At 29.7% G+C, this 11,802-nt stretch overlaps 1 long non-coding RNA gene across 1 annotated transcript; it reads left to right on the top strand.

The window, feature by feature from the left end:
- Positions 1 to 1,271: 1,271 nt before the first annotated feature.
- LOC118198143 (uncharacterized) lies at positions 1,272 to 9,207 on the top strand. The gene is made up of 3 exons (XR_015043879.1): positions 1,272 to 1,660; positions 6,032 to 6,069; positions 8,988 to 9,207. It is a non-coding gene; the product is annotated as an uncharacterized LOC118198143 (long non-coding RNA).
- Positions 9,208 to 11,802: the final 2,595 nt, after the last annotated feature.

Genomic DNA, 11,802 nt, shown 5'->3' with positions numbered 1-11,802 from the left:
AAATTATTATGAGTGGAAATTTACGCAATATCTTTAGTGAATGGTTATTGTTTATCGCCGTAGGGTATTTGAGGAAAGAGGAGAATAATTCACTGCTGATGTATACATTAACAGTATGAAAAATGTGGAAGGTGATACTCGGCAATAAATGTGATGCATTCATCGCAAAATTGAAAACTTCAGATCAAGGAATAAGAAAGAATTGCAGTGCCTCTGTGTGCTTAACAACTACGAAGCATTCTGCAGACTTTTATGCCAAAATCAAGGTTGACAAATAGATTAATAAATGTTTCTTTTAGTGCATATATTTTAAAAGTATTAAAATAATTTGGACAGTTGTTTAATTGCTTAAAACAGCAATAAAGTTCATTTATAAAGATATACAAGGAACTTCATAATTATCAAAATATTTCATTGCTTTGGTGAAAAACTGAAATTTACTAAATTACCTAACTTTTATAACATTAGATATCTTTGTAACTCCAGTATTATGCTCTGTTTTATAAAAGCTTAACTACTTTATTCATTTGTTATACATTAAAATATTTTCTGATTTATTTACTAAATGTGTAATCAATTATGAGGATTACTAAATGTGTTAAGAATTTCTATGTGCAGTGTGATTGCATGTTTGTGTAATGAACTTTGATTTTCATGAACAAAAAAGAAATACAATCTATGAATAAGTACTTTTTCGTTTTCCAGTTCATGTGTTTAGCTGTAAAAGTAAATTCGCTTCAAGTATGTGTCTGTGAAATTTTGGCGATGTAAATACTGAAATGATTGTACAGAAAAACTCAACTAAAAAAATATCCGGAAAGCTCTTGAAATTTTGGATAGTCGAGCATATAAAAAATGAAATACTGTAATAAGTGAATGGAAGAATAAACTACTAGTCTAAATTCATAAAAACAGTTCATCTTGTTTGCATCAACTTGACAATCAAAAGCCAATATTTAATATTATGCACCATTTTGAAAAAAATGTATGCTGGTGATCTTTGGATTATGATAACGGGTGATTTTTACAATGGTTGTTAATGGTTGATTAAGACTGCAAATTGAGACTTTAAATATGAACAACAGTAATCTGAAAATTTTAAGTAGTAATTTTATATCCAACAATCTCTGCCAAATAACTTCTATGTTTTAAGTAATTAAAATATATATTTTTAACCACTTTTTATTAATTTTATAAAGTACATTCTATAATTTAAATTTTACTTTCATCTATTTTAATGTTTGCCATTATAAATCTGACTAAGGGGCGAATTCAAGTGCAACGCTCTGATAAATTGCAAATGTTAGCTCGCAAGAGGCGTTCCTGCTATCGTCTGCTAAAGTCGAATTCAAGTGCAACGCTTTACCGCTCTGGTAACTGATGACGTCAAAATTGCAATGGGGAGCTGGTTTGCTCTCGTGCCAGGAGAGCTTGTCCAATAAACTACATCAATATCCAATGAGACTGCGTGTCGATGTAAACAAAGAACATCAGTTCCCATGATTTCTCTGAGCTTTTGGTCAAGTGTTTACTGCGTTGTAGTGTGGTGTAACGAATTGTTCCAGTCCTGAAAACGAAAGAAATATATTTCTTTTAATGTGTACAACTTTATTTACTTTATCCCATAGAAAATTCCCTCCAAAGTAATCTACAGCAACAGGTGTGTGTAAAATATATTTTACTTTTCAGACAAAAATCTTTGCTTTTTCAAATATAAACCACATTTTTTCCCCATTTTCAAATTACAGCATTTGGTTTTAATTCTTCTAATAGTAAGTTTAATTTAAAATTCAAATTTGTGTTATATTTTTATTGTTTAATGCAGATGCATGATCCTTCAGTGACAGTAGGCATGTTTACCATATGAAAATTAACTAGTTCTTGAATTATATAGTAATTAATAAGCCCATCTATCTACAAGCAGATAAGCCAGCTGAACACCGCTATCCCAGTCTCTCTAAATCCAGGTGAAAAAGCTGGCTGCATGAGTGTTTTCTTCATTTTTTCAATGTATAACATGAATACTAAGTTTTCCTTAGTCTTCCACGCAGGCATTCCTTCCCTTAGACATTCATTATGTGATGAAACAGTTAAGAGCAATTTTTAGATTTATATTGTACATCGTTGGGAAAATATAAAAATGAAATTAAAGGTATTTCAATGTAATACAATAAATAAAAAATTATATGAAACCCTGATAATTCTAATGTGATATTAATGTAATATATACATCCAGAGTAAAGGTTAATTTATAAATTATGCTTTGTGTTCTGCTCATTATATTGTGCATTTACAGTACACTTTCTGCTTCTTATATGAAAGTTTGGACCCATTCTCATTTGATATCAGTTATGTTCAGATTTATTTATTTCATAAAATTTCAAAAAAAATTTTTTGGTTATCAAAAGCTACAAGTGCAGAAACAAAAGCTTAATTTCTTTACTGTAACTGTGTCATGCTTCTCTGCTGATAATGAAAGTCGTCTTTTAAGGTATCTGCCTACGTTAAAAAAACGATTTTGGCGAAAAAATTAGATTTCTTTTATTGCCCAATTTGAAAGGTCAGTTTTGTAGGATTCCAAAAATGGTTCATTTTTATGTTTACGATAATTAGAAGAGAAGATATAGCCAATTAACTGCACCGGAAGTGAAAGCAGAAAGACCGGAAGTGCCATTTAAAGGGCTAAACTTAAAGGTAAACAATGGTGTTATCCGTGTTTTTTTTTAACCTGTTTGTATGTAAATTGTGCTAAAACATTTCATTTTAATTCTGGGTACTTTGTTTTGTTTCTGGCAATAATTATTTGCCTTAATTTTTAGAATTGGGACTGGCAACACTGCGATTTTTCTTTACATTTGTTCCATGCTTGTTCTTCGTTTGCTACACGCATATTCACGCTTTATTTTTGTTTAATTTTTATAGTTATCTCTTTGCTTCTTTTGTTTATTTTCTTTTGAACATTTGTCGAATTGTTTTAAGTATTCTAAGATGCCAAAAGCGAGATCTAAGAGAAGTAAAAAGCGATCTTTTTACGGTAACCGTTATACAACTGGGACTCGAACTGTTTGTGATAATGATGTAACAACTGCAAGCTCATCGAAATTAAAAACTTTGGAATTTACAGATGTTATGACTGCAAAGAATGATCAAGACTTACAAGGAAATAGAATATTTGATATTATAAAATTAGCTTCTATCTTTTCTTATTCTCTGCTGTCCAGTGTGTTTCAAAACTGGCTTGCAATTAGTAGAAGATTCAAAATTTGGACTTTGCTCAAACTTTAGCTTGAAATGCAAATGTGGATTTATAAAAGCATTTTCTTCAACTCCCAGAAATGGAAATAAGAATATTTTAAATTCTTTCTTGGTGCTTGGATTAAGACTTATTGGAAAAGGTTACACATCTGGTAAAAAGTCGTTGTTTACCTTGAATTTGCCATTCATATCAAAAACAGCATTTAGGCAGCATGAAAGCAAATTGTTAGAAGCTGTAAAATATGTATCTAATCAGAACATGAAAGAAGCTGCCAAAGAAATTAGAAATTTAAAGAAAAGTACTGCTTGTGGTGTTTCTGTAGATGGTACTTAGCAGCGTCGTGGCCATACATCACTGAATGGTTGTGTATCTGTCATTTCTATTGACACTGGTAAAATTTTAGACTTGGAAGTAATGTCTCGGTATTGCAGAATTTGTAATGGCAATTATAAAAAATGTGATCATGTATGCTCGAATCATAAGGATTCAGCTGGAAATATGGAAGTCGTCGGAGCATACCGAATATTTGAAAGATCGACAAAAAGTCGAGAACTGCAGTATATTGAGTACTTTGGAGATGGAGATTCCAAAGCATATATGGAAGTAAAAGACATTTATGGAAAAGACTCGGTTAAGAAACTAGAGTGTATCGGTCATGTCCAAAAAAGAGTTGGTACCCGTTTGCGAAATTTGAAAAAAACCAAAAAAGGGTTAGGTGGAAAAGGCAAATTAACGGATAAATTTATTGATAAATTACAGAATTATTACGGAATTGCTATCCGAAGCAACGTAGGAAATTTACAAAGTATGCAGTCGGCAGTTATTGCTGCATTTATCCATTGTTGTTCTAGCAAGAAAAAAGAAATGCATGGACAGTGCCCAGTAGGAGCAGACAGTTGGTGCAGGTATCAAAGAGCACTACATAACGGATTGAAAATTTCAGAAAAAAATCCAGGTCTACCTGAATTTGTTTTGAACATTATCAAGCCTACATATATGAGTCTATGTGATAAAGGCTTACTCTCAAAATGTTTGCATGGAATGACTCAAAATTGCAACGAAAGCTTTAACAATGTATTATGGACAATCTTGCCGAAAGAAACTTTTGTAGGTATAAAGACTATGTTGCTGGGTGCATATATAGCAGTTTTAATTTTTAATTCTGGGTATCTTGGATTACTTCCTGTGTTTGAACATTTAGGTTTATCAATCGAACAAGAAATGATTAAAAATTACTTTGGAATTGATAATGAAAGAATAAAGAACTCGAAGCGTCATTCTTCACTCATTTCGAAAATAGCCAGAAAAAAATTAAAATCAAATAGGAAATCAAAATTACTTAAGTATGAAGATATGGAGGGACTGATGTACAAATGTGGAGAATTTTAAGTGTGTAAATGCAACAGAACAGTTTTTCTGTTAATGTGAAATCTTTAAATGCGTTTTCTGGAAAACTAATTTTTGTAGTGTTTTTACATGCAAGATATGTAATTACTCAAAATGTTCTATAGATATCTCTATGAAATTTCACTATAGTGTTTTCTATATTGTTTACTAGGTTTCAAGCTAAAATCTATATTTATTTATTTGATTGTTTTATATGCATTTCTATATAAAACGATAAGAAATATTTTACAAAAAACTGTTTTTTTTTCATGTAATTACACATATTTTAGTAAATTTTAGAAATATCATAAACATTTTAGTTCATAACACAGATGAGTGTTGTAGTAGTATATAGTTCAAGTAAAATTGAAATATATGCAGTGGGAAAAAATATACATTTAACGTAAGTGTTAAATTCTCCTAAAAATTTGCATACAATTGCATATATTTAAAAAATTTATGAAAATATTCCTAAAAATTTACCTATTTTCATGATTTGATATCATGTTTTTAAAAAAAAGTGCTCCGAACGTAGGCAGATACCTTAATAAGATTTCTTTCATTGCATATATTAATTATATCTTTTACCATACTGGTTGCCATCTTTCATTGTGCATTCTTCAATATTTTTTGGTACTTAACGTATTAACACAAACACCTGGATCAGTTTGGTGGTCTTTCTTTATAAATGAAAAGAGAAAAATACTTATCAGGAGAAGTACGTTGTTTTTGCAGCTTGCTTTTAGCATAACCAAACTATCAATATTTATCTAAGTTGGCAAAATGTTATCAACATATCAAAGGAAAGAACATTTAACAAATTTTAAAATACTAATTTGAATTATTAAATAAAAATTATATGATAGTTTAAAAAAAAAATATATTTTCCACAAATTTTTTGTCTAAATTTTGAGCACTTGTGCCAAGTGATCTGTTTTCACTTAAAAAAAAAAAAAAAAAAATCAGAGAATTACATAAACTTGATACTGCATGCCTTGTCTATGTACCAAATTCATCTCATAGTTGTTTCCATTAGAAATTTTTGTACTAAAATGTTCTATTCCTGCAGAACTTTTAACACAGCTTCTTCTTTTGATGGTAAGCTCCACAAGCAGTATTTTAAATCTGAAATTAATCTAAAACAACTATTCATATCTAAAATCCATTGGAACTTGAAATACAACATAAGAAACACATATGAAAATGGTGACATTGCTTGAATGAAAAATTATCATGAGCATGTTACCTGAAAAATTTTGATATATAATCGTTGTCAGAGTTTGGCACATTTTTGAAAATTTGGCAACTTTTATTAAGCTGGTTTCAATAATATGCAAATATCTTTTATTCTTATGATTGCTTCATTGTATACTTTTTCCCTTTCCCTAGAGTGCAGTACAATACCACAAGTTTTCCAGCCAAATGCGGTATGCATTTCAAGTTTCTATACATTTATATAAATTTTAAGACAGTAAAATATTGACAAAAACTGCATTAAGTTTTCAACTCTTGTTTTGTTTTTCATTAAAAATTTGCTACCATTATGTATAATTCATTTTTTAATGTAAATGTTTTTAAGTATTTGTAGGATAAAGGCAAATTACACTTATTCATTCTTTCTTTGATATAATACATAATGTATGTAGTAATAATACATGTAGCTCTTTACCTGAAATTAATGTTTGTCAAATTGTTGTGCATAAATTAGAAGTATGCATGTTTCTCTTAAGTCAGTTATGTTTCAGGAACTATCTTTAATGAATTGTATAGAAAATTGTGGACGAGGTGTTAGGTGTACATGAACGTGGTATATTATAAACATGTATAGTATCTCATAGTATATAAACTCATAACTTTGATTATGCAGTATGCTTTGTATATTATTTCTGGGTAAAATCCTAGTATACGGTGCGGCCTTGGCGCGATTTCTAAAATTGTCGCCAACACCAATATGATGCGTTTACGTTTGTCGCCAAATTTTTGGCAACCTCAAAGTAAAGCGTCACCACAGGTTTGAGTTGGCAAAAAAAAGTAAACAAAATGATAATCATAAGATAATAAATCCTAAGCATACGGTGAGACACAAGAAAAAAAGCAAGCATTTATAAATTGAAAATAATTTTTAACAGACTTTATAACAAATAAAAACATAATTTTCAACATGCATCGCAACAAATACAAAACATTCACATATCAAATATAATAAATTAAATACCATGGCTCAGTGTCACATATGTCTTAGGGTCTATATCATAACTCAAATGCCATGGCTCTCAAACTCGTGTGGCGGATATATTGCTTTTATTGCAAATATAATATCTTTCATTTTTTTGGATGACGATTTATTATTTTTCAGGCGCCGCCACATATATTCCACCAAATAAGAGTCAAACTCTTCGCTTACCTTTTTCGTCCCCTTCATCCCACGCTTAACAGCATTCCACGTTCCTTCCAAATCCTAGTATACGGTGCGGCCATGGCGCGATTTTTAAAATTCGGCAGCAATCCGGCATCTACTGCCCATTGAATTACAGCAAGCTATCCTTCCAGTTCTAACTTTCAAAAAAAATTCGTGTTTAAATATTCGCAATTCATAGCACTGCACATCATAATCGAAAAGTAACGTTATCCAACTTTAGAACAAAATACGTTAGCAAATAGAACTTAAAAACAAAATACGTTAGCAACTCGAATTGTAGAATAAAAGACGTTATCAAACTAAAATCATATTCAGTATCTGACCAAAAACCGATTAATTAAAAACTATTAACCAATTAGAAACTCGGCGGAACCACTACTGTTATTTTAAAAAATACAAAAAATAAAAGATAAGTAAATTTTACCTGAACATACGTTATCCTTTCTCATTCAGTTCAGCCGAAGACAGAAGATTAACGGAACTTCAAACAATGGTTTGAAATAATTCTTTTCTTCCATCTGCACCAATCAAAACTTCTCAATTTAAAATATTTAATGAGCATGCGCGAAAATGCTCCCAAATGCACTCTCCTCCAGAGCATTCAAAATCGGCTTGGTTACCACAATTGGCGCGCTTATTAGTCTCTTAAACCCGAATTTCGCCAACTCTCCTGTGCACCGTATACTAGGATTAAGCCTATTTCTGAAAGCATGTATATTTCAATCAAGATTGTTGAGTAAACGTTTCTTGCTTTATGCTATCTCTGAAAGCATGTATATTTCAGTCAAGATTGTTGAGTAAATTGTGCTTATTTTATGCTTTTTTCTTTTTTACATTAGAAAATTCCACATCAAATTATCACGAGGAAATCTGCAATGGCATTTAGAAATGACAAGTTTGTATCTATTACATAAAATCTAATGTTTTCTGCATTCTTCTTTTCCTTTTCCTCCCAACAGAAAAACTTTAATGGTATAAATCAGCAGTTTTCAACCTTTTGACTGTAGTGTACCATCTAAGCAAAAACTGAAAAACATTAAGACTACCACTAATTTTACAATGATTATTTTTCAATTCCTCAATAGAAATATTAAAAAGATATATATATATATAATATATATTTCCATTTGCACACTCTTTGTATTAAATATGTACACATAATGAACTATTAGATTACTTAATTATCAAAATTAAATTTAATTAAATTAATTATTCACTTGATTATCAAAATTTCAGTTATAATACTTTAATATTTAATTTCTTTATGTCTGCTCTTATTTCATTTAATGGTAAATTAGGATCCACTTTTTTTTTTTTGATGAGTATTTATATTCAAATTTAACATGGAAAAAATCATTTTTCACACAAACAGGTTGTGCGAAAAGACAATACAAATTTGATAGCTTTATTTGAAATGCCTTTAAATTCTTTTCTTCGGTTCAGCCAAAAGTTAACAAGTGTGTCATTTTCCAAATCTTCAAGTCAATTTCGATCAAAGGAAATTTCTATTAACTATTCTTTTCTTTATGAGATTTTTGAATTTCATAGTTAAAAATATTTTGTTTCTTTGCATACCACCGGCTGAGAACTGCTGGTATAAATTAATTACAACAGATGTAAATTAATATTTCTCATACAAAAGAGTTATTTCAATTCTTTATTGCGAACATTATATACAGAGTATGTCTTTTATTAACAACAAGATTTTAAGAATTTAAAATAATAATCATTAAATCCTCTTGATCTATAAACAGTCTTAAAAATTATAAATAGAAAAAAATTGAAAGTTAAAGAAATCAATATTATGAATTGTTCCTTTTTAGAGAAGTTTCATTGTTTAATTAATTATAAAAAGTGTTTTACATTATGAAATATAAAAATTAAGAATATTTGAATTTGAATGAATATTTTAAAATTTTCCCTCAGATAGAAGCTCAACTATTCGAAGCAGGAGACCGAAGAGAAAAAAGGAAGAGAGATATTACAGCTGCAGAAAAGGAAATAATTAAAACGCAGAAGAATATATTAATGTACTGTGTGAAATATGTGACTTGTATAAGCAATCAGTTGCAAATCAGTCTGCTGTCATAGAAAATCAAAATATAATTATTAATTTATTAAAAAAATAAATCATGCATTTCAAATATTACAGTGTTTTCATTCTTGTATGTATTTCTGCAGTGTGTGATTCATATTTTAATTGTAAAATTTACTACTTTCTTAATTTTATAAAATTTTGTGATTATAAAAATTATTTAAAAGAAATTCACAAATCCATTATATGACAAACATTATAATAATTCTAATACCACTATTATAAGTCTCATGAAAATATTTATGCATTTTACACAGCAATTATCTTTTTCCTGGAGGAAAATGGGAATAAGACCTGTAAGAATGTTTAGTCAATGTATTACAAATTTTAATTTTCAGATATAACACGAAATGAATTAAATTGTTTTTCAATTATGTTAATAAGTTATGTGAATGAGATGTGGTATTAAAAATTTTATTTCTTTTTATCATTGAAGAAATAACATTCGATATCCTACAGCTCCATAACAATGGCAGATAAAATTGACATTCTAATTTCGAAGTTCTAAAAATACAGAGATGATAACTATTAAAGTATGGCTAATGTCTAGTTTACAATAACAATGTTGAGTCGCGTACTAAAAAGTAAGTGAATCAAACTGTATTTATTTTCCCCCTTCTCTTTTTTTTGGCTGAAAAACAATTTATTATACACTCATGATTTTACTTAAATGTATTTCTTTTAATGGCAAACCCACTGAGGTAAGTATGCAGTAAGTTATTATAGTGAATGCGTAATGATGATATAAATCTAAATTCAGCAAACAATCTTTCCCTTACTTTAATGTTTTAAAATCTAGAATTAAAAGAAAAATGTATGTTCTTTAAATAATACAAGAGGATATGGAGGCATAAATCATAAGCTGTTTATTCTTTACATATTATGCTAATCAGGAATTGGAGCAAAACCCTGCTTAATCGAAGAATACGCTCACAGGAATGATGGAGGAAAATTGAACTGTCCAATATTTGTTTTGCCCACTCCCAAGAAGACATAAACAGTATAGAGTGAAATAATTGTTTTTAGGAAATACATTTAAATATCTTTGACAGAATATGTCAGTTTTAATTTATACTATAATAAATAAGCATGAAGTTCTTATGCTATTAAATGTGTATTGTCCCACGGAAGGGGACGAAAGGGAAACATTTGACTTTTTGGAAGAAACTGAATTTCGGTGCAGTAAATCTTATTGCTAAGTTTAAGATAAATTAAGTGCAATGCTAATTTATAGTGACTTACAATTGTAAATCATGACTGGCATACTCAACACTAAAATATATATATATATCAAGCCTATTAAGTTATTTCTGGTAGTCAAGAGTTTTTAAACATAAATGATGGAAACAAGAAATTCAGAGGGAAGAACAATAATGATAAAAGTTGTCAGTATGCATTTGAAACCAGGACTAATAAAATTATTTAGGATTATTATTATAAATTAAAATCATTTAGGATTGTGCATTTAGTTACAGGTTTAAATATAAACCATGGCTTGTGGGTTCCCAAGAATATATTATGAAAGTAATTTTTTTCATAATATATTCTTTATTATCCATGAAGGGGGTTTCACCTTTGCCAGAGGTTCATTGTTGCCCACTTTGGGTTTTTATTATCGAGTTTCAAAATTTAAAGATAATTCATTGTGCAATGCAATTTCAACATGCTGAAAACTTTCTGAAGGTACCAACTCATCATCTTCAAACACATCAATCTCAGGATTTTCAACACAATACCTTAAGCATATATTATGTAAAATGGCCACCAGATATGACCATTTTACATATTTTGCTTTGTGAATACAATAGTGTTCCACCAGTATCGTGCAGTACCCTAAATCTTGATTTGATCTCTATAGCTGCACGAACTTTTCTGTGCTTCTCATTATAGAGATATTCCCGTGATAAAATGGGAATATAATCCACTATCTACCAAAGATATGCACGATGCGACAAAATACTATCTAGATTTTGTTTCAGTCCACTCCATATAAATGCATCATGAGTATTGCCTGGCCTTTGTCCTATAGCATAGAGAACCCTCAGACCAGCATTCCATACCTAGAAAAACATAAATCCTAAGTCAAAAGTAAGTTTCATCTGAAATTTTAATATACAGATTTTTAACATTAAATATAGTTGATATATTAATAAATCAGTCTTTTTAAGGAGTTTACTTTCCATTTTTAACAAAAATATGTCACTGTTTTTTCATTATTAAAAAATATGCAATAAAACGTTAAAACAAAGACACACACACACAAAAAAAAAAAAAAATTACAGGTACCCTTTTTTTATTAAATTGAAGTAATTATAGTAAATAGGTGATTCTAAAATTTATTTAATATCTATACTTCACTATAATTATAGTATAGATAGCTTTTTGTTATTATTATTTGAATAATAATGAAACATTCTTGCAGTACCCCTCAGGGGGCTCACTTTTGTGAGTACGGGTGTGGCAATCCCGAGGTACCCTAGCCCTTCAGGGGATCATCTTCTTGGTGAGACGGGTGTCACGATCCTGGAGCCCCAGTGATCTATCCTCTTTTCCGTCTCCTCTCCTCTTGGCTGGAACTTTTTCCCTTCCCTTCTCCCTTGTGGTTTCTCTCTGCGGAGTTTGGGGCTCGTCACGAGAGGCTGGAAC

Source organism: Stegodyphus dumicola, chromosome 11 (genome assembly GCF_044657685.1).
Source record: "Stegodyphus dumicola isolate Sdum_Otavi_A_Nest chromosome 11, ASM4465768v1".
In the NCBI taxonomy this organism is placed as follows: Eukaryota; Metazoa; Arthropoda; class Arachnida; order Araneae; family Eresidae; genus Stegodyphus; species Stegodyphus dumicola.
This window is presented reverse-complemented; position numbering and strand designations above follow the sequence as displayed.